The sequence below is a fragment of the Tenebrio molitor genome, chromosome X (genome assembly GCF_963966145.1).
Source record: "Tenebrio molitor chromosome X, icTenMoli1.1, whole genome shotgun sequence".
NCBI lineage: Eukaryota > Metazoa > Arthropoda > Insecta > Coleoptera > Tenebrionidae > Tenebrio > Tenebrio molitor.
The window spans coordinates 7,222,099-7,235,262 of record NC_091055.1 but is presented as its reverse complement, the minus strand read 5'-3'; the positions used below and the strand labels follow the sequence as shown (position 1 = coordinate 7,235,262).

Here is a 13,164-nt window from a genome sequence, read left to right as displayed (position 1 = left end):
TAAATTTGTTGTGCACATTATTTTAAAGTTGTGAATATTTTGCAGCTGCAAGGTTTAATCCGAGCTTCATTCAAAGCATTAGTTTCTCAGCTCTAGCTGGTTTGAGTTAGGTCCTGCAAATTAACCGCTTGATGACAAGTCCCTGACTCCAATTTCTTGTTCTTGATGGCAGATATTAATAAATTGTTTTATTTCACCAATTTGTGTAAAGTCATTTGTAAAGCTAAAATTTAGTTTTACGTTAATTTTATTATGTATATTAACGAAACACATTCAAAGTATTAAAAAATATATATTTTAACTCTAACTGACAAAAATTATTTTATCAGAAGTACACCAAATAGAGCAAACTTTTCCTAGCAGTTATGTATTAAGTAAGTGTCGCCTCTCGTTTGTTGTTCTAACGAATTTTATCACACTTATCAGAAAACTTTCCACATCACATCCTCTAATTTTCTTATTAGTACAGACATCATAAAGTTTTTTTTTTATTTTCCCATAATGTATTTGTAGCGGTTATTTTCACTCAAACTGTGAGCACACACATTAGATAATCAAAATAAAAATTCTCTTCCAGAAGAAAATAACGTATTTTTATTAGTGGGTCATGACATCTCTATCACCAAACTCACGTCAAACTACAAACTAGGGTTCCTACAGTTGAATAGTTTTCACCACAGCATTTCTGTAAATCATACTGAGAGTATAAGTACTCACTGACCAAGGAAAGTTTGTTTGAACATTCAAATCTTATACAATTTATTGCTACGTTGGTGCTTAGTTTTACCAAACACAAAACAAATAATAATTCATGAACCTTTCTCCTTCAAACATTGTGGTTGAAGATAAATTGAGTCATTAATTTGCTGCAATTACTAACAAAAAACAAATATTATAATAGAGGGTTGACTTATTTCACGATCTAAATAAATTTGTAATCTGAGAATGCAAAACAGTTTCAAACTATCCAAATACCCTAGTTTTGTACAGATGTTGTAATAATTCCTGCACAGGAATGTGCCTTTCATATTGAAAAATTGTGAGGTTGAAGTTGCCGATCTACAGCTGGTTAAATTTAATACATCGAGAAAATTAGGAAATGTAAACGACATAAGAGAAAGAAATTTAATTCTTCCATAAGTCCAGTTTCAAAGAATTTTATTTGTATTTGTTTACTGGTTTAACAAATCTCTTGACCAGATTGACCTAATATCAGTTTTAAAGTTGTTATTATTTAAACCACTAGGTCGTCTTTTAAGTAATCATTTTGCTTGGTACAAGATAACCCATGATGATAAATAAAACAATCAACAATTTTAATAGTGTAGTGTAGTTAATTCTCAGTACAGTCACGATGTTGAAGTATTGTGCTGTGATAGTCTTGGCTTTGTGTTATGTGCAATTTGGTAATTCTTTTTAAGTGAATAGTCTAAATACTCGTTCTTTTCGTAATTGCAGCTCTCGGTCTAAAATGTTACGTAACTGACGGACAAAACATATCAGAACGCGATTATAGCGGATTAACTCCTCACCCAGAAGACTGTGAGGTCTATATAAAAGATATGATGGAGGCACAAGGACATGGTGGGAGAAGAATAAGACCAAATATTGTTTTTCGCTGCTTCACTGTAACAATTAATACAGGTAATCTCGCGTAGCTTTGTCGAAAAATGCAAATTTTAACACTACTGAATTTTAGACTTTGCCAAAATGTGGGTCAAAGGTTGCATACCAGCTGGCAAGTGCCCAGCACTACAGGAAGATGTAAAATTGCGATTAGAAACAACGTTGAAGGCACCAATTAACAGTGTGACGTGTAATGAGTGTACAAATGACAAATGTAATGCTTGAATAAAAAATGCTTTCCAAGTGGACTTTTCTGCTCATTCTTAGTAATGATTAAATGATTATTATATATTAATAAAAATATATAATAAATATAATAAATAATATATTAAACGTGAGTTGCCAGATATAATCGTATAGAAAAGTTACGGGAAATGCTCGATGGAACGTTGAGAATGCTTTCCACGCCCAGTACAGTATGTTCACCAAAAATGGCTAATATGAAAGTGTGAAACTAGAAACAACATTAAATAAATATGTTGTATTTGGCTGTAGTTTTGGAGAAGTCAGATATGACAGAGGTATTAAATCTTCAAACTGATTTACATTGAACTCGATCTTTGAAGATATCATAAAATATGATCACACTTGCGTTTTTATGTTTGCCGTAAAATATTGTAAAACAGTGGAATAGATGGTCGATAAAAAATTTATTTCTGTGTTAAATTGCCAAGTAAATTATGGGACGCTGTCCTGGCACTTGGTGCGAGGTCTGATCGCCGCCCTTCGGTTTAAACTATGTAAAATAATACATTCGGTGGATCCCGCGAATTGACCCTGAGGACTAGTTTGACAAATGGCAGGTCAAGAAAGCGCCATAAAATTCGTTCTAAATGGAGCAAGTTAGTCAGTGATGTGAAGTTAGTGTTAACGGATTCGGAAGATTGTCCAAACATAAAGTTTTTCTAACAAAAGCCGAATAACCTATGAATATATTGTTTGCAGTAAGAATAGAGTTGGCATTAGGAACGAATAACGTTATCGGTCGAGCGAAGTCAAGGAGAAGGGCATGATAAGAGAAGAGAACACAGGCCGAGTGTGAAAACACAATTACCTCCCTATCCAATCACATCCCCTTCTACAGAAGGACCGAATATGATTTCATAATTTCAGGTGCAACTACGCTTCAACTTAGAACCTTGTCGGCCCATCCTACGCAATTTTAGAAGCGACATCCAATTTTAATGTCTTGAGATTTCGTTGCAATCACCGAAAAATATAGCGCCATAATCAGCTTTAGCAGACTAGCAAATTGTTTTATTTGAAGCAAAACAACGCGCCAGCAGCAAAATAGATTTTTTAGTAATATAGCAATTTCGTCTCGCCTTTTGAATAGCCGTGGGAATTTTCAAAAATGGAATTGGGTTGGATTATTTATTGTACGAGCTGTATCCACTGTCATTTCCAAACAATATTACGTGTAGGACTAAAAAAATTACAATAATATTTTACTTTATTTAGGTGAATTAATACACATTGAAATACAATCAGAAAACTATTACAAAGATACTAATTTCTGAAATATTTAACGACGACTCATTGATCTGATTTAAAAAAATGATAAATACTATAAATATACCAATTACCAGAAGAAATGATTTTACTAGATACTACCTACTGTGGGATACGGTACTTTCACTTGAATCAAATAATAAGCGGATTTATTTTTTAATTTCTGCAAAAAATAATTTACATTTAATATTTGTGCTTTTCTGTTATAAATGTACATAGATTTTGCAATTTTGTTTTTGTTATACACATTTGGTTAACATAAAAAATTACAGACTTGAAGGAGACCTTTTCAACGTAAAACATTTGGTAACAAAAATATGGTATATTAAAAAAAATGTATTCAGTGATTCTGAATTAAAAAATGTTTTGAATGCATCCAAATAAACTACGAGTATTATCTTTGGTTCTATCATATTATTTCGTTAAAACAAATTTATGTATATTAATTATACAGAGTGTATTTGAAATACGTGGTTAAATGAATTAGCGAGTTAAAATTAACATACGTATTTCGGATACACCCTGTATATTATATTATAGAGGGTGTATTTAAAATGCATGTGTTAATTTTAACGCGTAGCAGATCTTGTTAAGTGAAACGATTTTTCTTTTTGAATTTTTTACAAAAAAGCGTTACAAATTTATTTAAAATTTAGAATAAAGTAGCCATCAAAATGTATACCCACCAATGGGTAACGGCGAAAATTTTCTGTTGCGGTAGAAACGGAGCCTTGTCAAAAGGGTTACATTGTTATAGAAAAAAATAAATAATTAAAATTTTCATGGTTACAAAAAGTTAGAAAACGACTCGTTTGGGGGCAAAAAATCTTGGAAAACTTTTGCGAATTTTGCAAAATGTTATATAGAAAAGTTTTATAAATTTGCCAGTTCTTCCACTGGTTACAATTAACACACGTATTTCAGATACACCCTGTATATTATATAATATATAATATTAAAACGTTATTTTCGAAGATATGAAGAATTTAAAGGGGATCATTATTTTTGTCAACTAAATATGTTAATTTTTAACACATTGATAACGATAAATATAGAACAAAATAATTGAGAATAGAATTATGTATAGTGTGGTGAAAATGTTCAAAAAAATTATTTGTGGAAATGTAAACGTGGCAAGCCTTTTTGGCGTCTAGTTTTAAATGTGGATTCAAAATCTAAAAATTTATTTTGTACGAGTCATACGTATGGTAACAATAGTTTATTCATTTTAAACCGTGTATTCGGAAACGGAACTACAGAAATTCATCAATCATAGTGAAATGAATAACACATGGTGTGGTGATCACCACCGCAGTCCATAATTATTTTTTAAATGCATTTTGTTGCGACGAGTAGAGCATTGTTATTTTTTTAGCGAAATTACAAATATGCAATAACGTTTTGTGTCTGATAACAAGATTATTGTTTGAGCACTGGCTTGAAAAATCTCCAGCAATTTAATAAATTGGTATAATTCATTTTGACGGCAGTGTCTGTTAGTTTAGCAATTCGATAGAAATTTAGAAGAGTATGCAATTTTCCGATTCCTTGAAGATGTCAGACATCAGAACACGATCTGAGGAAATTAATCTGAAGGGAGTTTTCTTGAGCGGTGCAACACGTACACTGCACCACAAACTATGACGGTTTTATACTCGCCAAGCTTCTTTCTTTCCTTCGATGTAGATGCTTAATAGCCTGAGTGGTCGACAAAGAAAGGCATAAAAAACAATTATCGAGCATGTGAGTGGAAACTCCAGCTAATCATTTTGTTCGTGTAGAAGCTCCGTTTTAGTAAAGCTGCGTGTAACAAACGTACTTCCTGGACTTCTTGTGGATGTATCTTGTTTAGTAACTGGGCAAGGTCGATGGCTTCCTCCTAGCCGCATTATTACAGAAATGAAACAGTGGTTGAGTTCAAGATTAAGGCAGTCGCCATCTTGGAGATTTAACAAGTGAGTATTTTTAAGCACCGTAGAAATTTCCTCCGGTGGAAAAATATTGCCAACACCAAAGTATTCTTGTTCAATATACTCGTACTAAAATAAAATCCTTTCATTTTTCATCCTTTTTCAGTCTGCATACAGTAATTGAAAACATTGAACGACCGTACGTTATTACATTGTAGGCAGGATTTTTTTTTTGCTTTAGTGCAGCACATAACAAATAATATATTTTCGGTTAATATCGTGAACCTGGAATCGTATCAGAAATGTTTCTTTTCAAACATTTATATTGCCTGTTTACTCGAAAGCTTTTCTGGTAGACAAATATGAACACACCGTCGTCAAATAATACGTCCGCATTCTTCACGAGTCACTTTTTTTCTAAATTAAAAATGCTATGTGAAACAATGCGCATATATCCGTATATGTCAGCTAAAATTATTAAATGTACCGATAGCTCGTCTCGCCTGTTGCCGTAACCTCAAGTTTTCCATCATATTAATGGAAACGAAACAGTAAAAATTGCTCCAATAAAACGAATTGTTTATCTACCAATACCATTTGCATGCAAATTGCTTTAATAAGATTTGTATTATGGCATGATTTAATAAACCGACAGCTCATCGATTTTCTCTCGTCTGAAAACTTCAGCGTTCTTGACTTTCACGTTTCAGGAAAATATTCTTTTCCATCTCATTGTCTTTTTTTATGCGGCCTTAATTATTCTTCTGGCTTAGTTTAGCTTTATTGCTTAATTTTCGGAACAAATTTTTCCGCCACACGCTTAATCGTGTTAGTCACTGGCTCAACCGATGTCGAATTAATTGTTGTGTCAATTAAAACAAAGCAAATTTTGAATAAAAGTATTTGCAATTCTTTCCACACATCACTTCTTCTATTACGTATCGATTTCATATTCGTTTAAAAGAATATTAATAATCAATATCTGACAGTTGAGTCTAGTACGTCATAAAATAATCGTAAAACCTTAGAGACCTTAAAAGAAGAACAATCTGCGCGACCAGAGATACAGACATAACTAAAATTATCTCTTAGACCATAAAGTTTCTTATGAGCTTTCGAAACTGTTATTTCATTTCGTTCTTGGATTATTGAAATAATAAAAATGGGGCTAAACCAAAACAAAATTACCCAGTATTTGAATTTAGTTTTATGCATTTTCTGTTTATTGTCGAATTTAAGCAAAGGTTTTCACCATTTCTAACACACATCATTTTCCTTCGCATTTGATTCCTCATTTAAGAAGATAATGTACTTTCTCACTCTAGAACACTAATTTGAGACGTAGATCCTTAACGTCAACATAACTAAATTCAAAAGAAATAGCGATGGGCCCTTTCTTTATTGTTTCTTCTTCATTTAATTTTTTCATTTATTGAAATTAAAGGCCCTTTTCTTGTAGAATAGATGATTCAACCCCTTTGAGAAGAAAAATAAAAATGAATTTGTAGCGCAGTAGATAAAAAATCAATTTCTGGAGCTATCCGCAAAAAACGTAATTAGTTAAAAATATGACTTTCCCAGGGTGTTAAATTTATTAACGTCCACAGGTATAACTTAGGCTTAATGAGCAATAAATTTCTTATATTTAGAATTACAATTGTGTGAAATATGGGCGGCGAAGTTCGGTTGAGGTAATTAGGGTTAAAGTTTCGTAAACAATAATTGGAGATGGTTTTATGATAGATAACTGGAAATACAGATGGCGCAACACGTCACCGGTTATAAGTCACGAAACGGTTGACACATAACAAGTCCCGACGCTATGTGTAACTTTACCCACTTCCACACGGAAGCGACACCATTTGCCTTGTAAAAACGAATCTGCCAACAGAAAAATACATTTATTAACCATATCGTATGACGAGATACTTATTTTAGAAAGTAAAGTCATTTCACTCATTTCGACCGGCTTAACAGCTGTCTAGTCTCTACTGTTGACTCCACTAACAAAACCCTTTCGAGTTCCCGACAAAAATACGATCGTTTCATTACAACTTAAAACTCAGGAACGGTTATGGCCCTTTCTTTTGAACACGAATTAAAACTTTCATTGCACTCGTAATTTCAAAATAAGAAGCTTTAACTTAAGAAATAATACTCATAATTCTCAGTAAGTTGTTCAAAGTTGCGCGCCCGACAAATGTAGGTAAGTGTACACGTCTGTTAAGCTTAATTTTATATTTATTCGTAACTTTTGGAGCCAGAAGTGGGATAGAAGAGAGACACCTGTCGTAAATTGCATGCAGGACTCACCACATTGAAACAAGTAAAAATGCACCATGTCTTGAATAAAATTCAGCCTGCCGATTTAGACACCCAAGTGTCATAATTTTTATTGCACTTATGTAAGATTGTCCCTCCCGGAAGGTGTGGTACTTAAATGGCTCTAATAAACTTCTCCACCATCAAGCTTTTACCGCACGGAGTTACTAACTCTATAATATATACTAACACAATATCATTTCAAATGCTGCCAAAATTAACTGCTGGCTAATGACTTAAAGTTGCGAGGGATGTATCCCGGGTGTACATCTTTGCACAGATTGGGCAAATCGCGTATGTATCCTATACATATGTGTTTACAGCCCAACCAAATTCAAACCATTTAATAAATAGCTGCAATAAGTTAACTCGTTAACTCGCGTGTTCAGTGCATTAATTTATCAAAATGGCTGGCTTACGGCGCATTATTGTTTACTGAAAGTTACTAATTTGCATCAAAGAGCTCAGGTTGTAGAGTGGCATAGTGGCATAGCTACATTCAGTAAGTGTCAGCTTTATTAGACAGTTACAACATGTAAAACTAGTCTTTAAATATCGCGTGTTCATTTAAATTTATCCTCAAAGTAGGCGTTGAAAAGTCGATTGTGAACGCACCACGAATTACGGATCACTGATCAGCTGTTTAAATCTAACCTCATTTTTGCGTTGTTTATGTTTTTACTCTGCAGACCGACGAGTGGTGCATTCACAATTGATTCTTCAACGCCAATTTTGAGGATACATTAATGAACACCCGATACGTTGCAGTTATTTAATATTTTTGATGTCGGTCGATTAAAACTTAAAAATTAAAGAATAAATCAAAAGAGATGTCATATGTCATTCATTCAACGAACAAGCAGTGGTGTGAATCATTTTTTAAAGTAGGTATTTTTAGAAGGAAAGAGTGCTCGACCGAGATTTTTTTGAACGCTCGTTACTTCTGATGGTCCAGAGAAATTTAAAAATGAAAGCGTTTCCTTGTTGCACGTAAAACAGATATGTTTGCGTCATTTTTGCTACGCCATTATTTATCTGAGGCAATAACATAGCCCCAATATTCGAAAGGAATAACTTTAAAACTTAAAAACCAACCCATTACGTGGAAAGGAAACATCTCGACGATGCGGTTTAAGATACAAGCTGTTTGAGGCCTCACGCCTGACACTGGCTATCTTTTAAATCTAACTTTGTTCTCTTTTAAATTATATCATCTTTTGTACATTTTCGCAGCTAAACTTTCTCTCGGAAAAAACTGCGACAAAATCCAAACGATAAAGATTGTTTTTTTTAATGACAAACTCATCAGAATATTCAGTTCTGTTTAATAATTAAAAAAGTAACGTTTCTAAAATAAGTACAACGTAAAATGTGTAAATATGTATGTAAATAAACAGATAGTTGCGAACTGTTCACCATTTAAAAACCAGTAATGCTATGGCTTCAATATATTTCTTCAAAGAGCACCAGCATTAAAACTATTCTTTTAGCAGATTCGTAAGGACTTTCATTTCTTCCGCCACGATTTTTATCGATTCTTTTCGATTATGCAGATGTTACCTATACTAAATGGCACTGCTGATGCTGGACTATTTCAGGTAATGTCAGCTTTTGTGAGATTTCTGCCGAATGCATCGCGCATAGAAAGATTCACTAATATTCTCTTTTCTCTGGATGGTGCAAAAAGAAATAATGAATGTCGATTGCACCGGTTTGTAATTTGTATTTCGTGCGTGATATCTATAAAAAATGTAACCTCTTCAACTGATTTCCACAAGAACGTCTAGTTTCAGAGCAAATATGCCCCAGCAGGAGTGGCCGTAGAAAAGCTCTCGCTTTGATGTCTACGTCGAGTCCGTCCTAGTCATTTAAATAAATACTGCAAGGAAAGAATTATTTGTGAGCACATAGAGAAAGCAGTATCAATCTGATCAAAAGGCAAACATCAAAAGAGTTCGTAACATTTAAGCGTATCACTGAATCAACATAAATACATTGTACGGTATTCGAAGGTTAGGTAGAATTGTCACTTAAACAGAATCTAGCGGAATCGTATTTTGCTGGAGCTTAGAGCAGCGCTCTACATAATATTTAATTTAGTTAAACAAGGTTTCTGTGACCAAGAACGTTAGTAGGGTTGGTTGCAGAGGTTTGAAGCTGTGAGAAGATTGAAAAGGCCGATAAAACATTACGGTTCCGCTAAACTTATGTACTGTCCCAGTGTCCCTGACTTACCCCACGGGAAGCTGCGACTGGATTGAGGTTACGAGGTCGCTCAGTTTACTAAAGAGATACTTGTTCTTGCTCGTGTACGAATATTAAAGTCGAAAATCTTCATCGCTGCTCCAAAATACCACACATTTTCTTAAGTTTAGTTTAAACTCTCCGTTCGCACGCAAAACCCACATACTCTACGCATTTTAAAAGTGGATTATATTGTAAACTGTCCGCAAACTCCTCTTTTTGTTGTTTGAAATGTGATCACGTGTTTTAATAATGTCGCACAAAAGAATTCAATCGTTCAGATTTATACACAACTGTTATAGCATAGCGGGTCCCACTTTTAGAACGAACGTGCTATAGGGACATAAATTTAATAGAAAGTTCGCAAAATGATGTTTGGAAGGCGTCGGCAGTAATCAAGAAATTTGAATGTAATGGCGTAAGATGGTGTGAGTTGAGACTGGGACCGTTGCAATTATGGTATTGTTTGAAAGTTTTTGGTGCAAAAAATGAACGTCGATAGATAATAGATGATAATCCAGTGATGTTTCTCTCGATGGAGTGTTCTCTGTGGTAAGTCGAACCTGATTCCGTCCTTCTTCATGTCATATGCAAATCTGTCATCTAACATTAATGTTATTAACGTTTGACATTCCCCAGCTTTGCCTGTCCTATCCCTCGCGCTAATTTACAACCCGAAAATTGCTCAACTATTGGGTAACCAACAATCATCAATTATGGCACAATTAAATTTAACTTATTCCTCACGAATAAGCAAACTTTCTTCAACAACATATTTAGCCAGATTTACATACAGATTAGACAATTTTCTTTTTGTCGCAGAGCAATTCACTCTAATTCGCCGACACCTCCGAAATATTTGACAAGGTTTATATTAATTATAACAACAAAACATCTCGAGGGAGCCGAGACATAACACTCCTTTATCTTGGAAACACCTAGTGTTTGTTGCGGAGGTGTATACGAACAACTGAATTCAAGTTTCACTCAAACAACGTTCTATATCTCTACCTATAGAAGTTTACCATTAAATATTTGTTAGTCGTAGTTTTGTTAAGTTTCCCAACAATTCGGTGGCTATTTTACACAAACTGCTCAAACTTTTGTTACGAGCGTGCATAAAACGTTAATCATATTCCATATTGTTTCGTGATATACATATTTGAAGAATTTACCCGCTCTATAAATTTATTATAGATTAAGCTGTGGTATTTATTTGGTGTTCACAAAGGAAACAAATGAACCCAGACCCGCCCCTAATAATCTACATTATTCGAACCGTAAAAACTGGTTAATGGAATATCAGGTTTACTTTATCTAACCATCCCACTGGTCAGAGCAAAAATAGTCAAACGAATTTGATATTTCTAATTGGTAAATCCAGACACACTAATGACTTCTGTGCCATTAGCTTTAACAAAGATGTTCTTTATATTCGATACGAATCTGTTTTTCGTAACGTTACTCCATTGGCAAAAGTTGTCACACATCAGTTTACTTATGATGAAATAAATTCTTTTCTAAGAGGTTGAAACTTGAAAGTTTACTAACAGTAACTTTTTTTTAAATTTGATCGTGCTTTCACCGTTGATTTGTTGGTTTCGTAGAACTTGTGCTTTTTAGACTGAATGTAAATTTATCGTTGCAAATTTGGATGTACATAATATGATTATCAGCTATTTTAATTTTATAAATTTACCTTATTGAATCCATTTTATTTATAACAAAAATTTATAAACATAAAATTGAAACGGTGCGTTTTAATTCGCATTCTAGAATTTGCGTGTTTATAAATTAAAACGAAATAACAGAAACAATTGCCGGCCTAATCAAATAGTATAAAAAAATATTTCTTGTTAACATTAAAGTCACGTTCGAATTAAAAAATGAATTAGATAAAATATCATTAATTTTCTAAATATTTACAGTATGTTTTCGAAAATTGACTGCAGGGATAAACACATTAACGAATTTTCTCTGAAAAGGAATGAGAGCATGCGTTTACGACATATTGTATCATATAGTAAGTGGGTTATGTGAACGCATAATGGCGGCATTATATTCTTTTTTCAAAGCACTTTTGTGGGGTTTGCTGAATAAAGATATTAATCTTCAGCTGATTATGAAATCTGGTTAAGATGGAAAACAAACTAATGTTGTACGGTCGACTCTGCTTTCTTCTCCATATAGCTCACTCTTTCTTTTAAAAAGTAAGTACGCTGAAAATCGCACTCTACGTGCATTTAAATGCTTTCTTCAAAGGTCGCGATAAATATTAACATTTACCTTTCGAGTTTATCTCGCATCGGCCGAGAAAGTCATGAAAGAATACGAAATTGTGGGAAAACTACAATTTTGCTAAATCGACCGATCAAAATAATTTAATTGGCTGTGAAGAAAAGAAAAGCTAATTACCAGTATATAGTGGTTGTTTGCTATCAACGTATGTAGTCGTTTCACAAAAACATATTTAAGCTTTGAATTTCAATTCCAAATTGCAAATATGTTTTATCTTCAAGCGGTCGAAAATCGCGCCTTTGTGTATCTCCATAGAAACGGTTAAAGTGGCATTTTTTTTTCTGAGCGGAGCAGAAGTACCTACTTCAAGTCCTAGCAGTAGAAGTGTCCACAGGCGGTTCGACCGAATCAAATGTAAGGTCATTTGAAGTATTTGTCACGATTTATTTATCAATTACACCAAATATTTAATAATTAAATTATCTCTATTAAAGAAAAACCTCTAAAAAAGCGAAATAACGAAATTATTACCCAATATTTAACCGGTTTCACTATTTAACTAATATAAATATTAATGTAAATTTTATGGCGATAATTCAAATTTTAATTGTTTTTGAAAAAATGTTTATAAAATTTCTGTCAAGTGTAAAGTTAATTTTCAGTGAAGATAGTTTAAAAAAATGTTTTCTACTAAATTGCTGTGCTGGTTCTAGTTGAATATTCAGTGCACTTTCTTATGGAGATTCGTTTAACAATTCAAGGCCATTCGGCTCTCAATCTCTGATTGTCTACCTATCTAGTAACATTTCTAGTAACTTTCGGTTTGGTAATCGTTTATGTCAGTTATCCATTGACTGTAAACTTATTTCAAGCCGTTTGCAAAGCGGTATTAAGCGTTTATATTATTGGCAAACTGATTTCGAACCGATTATCGCTTTGTAAACGGCTCGAATCGGTTTAACAGTATGAATACCACTTATTTCGCCCAACTATGTGTGATTTTGGACCAGAATTCACATCACAGCTCATCCACGGCACCATTTTAAAATTAACAACATGCTCTAAATGTTTTTTTTTTTAACTGATTCAGTTCTGAAACACTTTCAGCTGGTTGCGCATTCACCCTGTATATTTTTACATTTGCCCCACGATTACATCTTTTCCGGTTAGTCTCACAAAACGCAGGCAGTTTTTTGCTAATTCGGCCCTAACTTTTTCTTATCTTCACTAATAACGGACTTAGCCGCGGTAATTCTAAGGGATGTTCATTATATGATTTGGAATTCTAGGCGCGGTATGCAATTTGGGTGTT

General features: G+C 33.5%; 1 protein-coding gene and 1 long non-coding RNA gene across 2 annotated transcripts in view; both read left to right on the top strand.

Moving 5' to 3' along the window:
* LOC138140002 (uncharacterized) overlaps positions 1–13,164 on the top strand; it is a 168,409-nt gene that overhangs the window by 19,494 nt on the left and 135,751 nt on the right. The window lies entirely within an intron of this gene.
* On the top strand, positions 1,246–1,874 carry LOC138140121 (uncharacterized). The gene is made up of 3 exons (XR_011162442.1): positions 1,246–1,406; positions 1,459–1,644; positions 1,700–1,874. It is a non-coding gene; the product is annotated as an uncharacterized lncRNA (long non-coding RNA).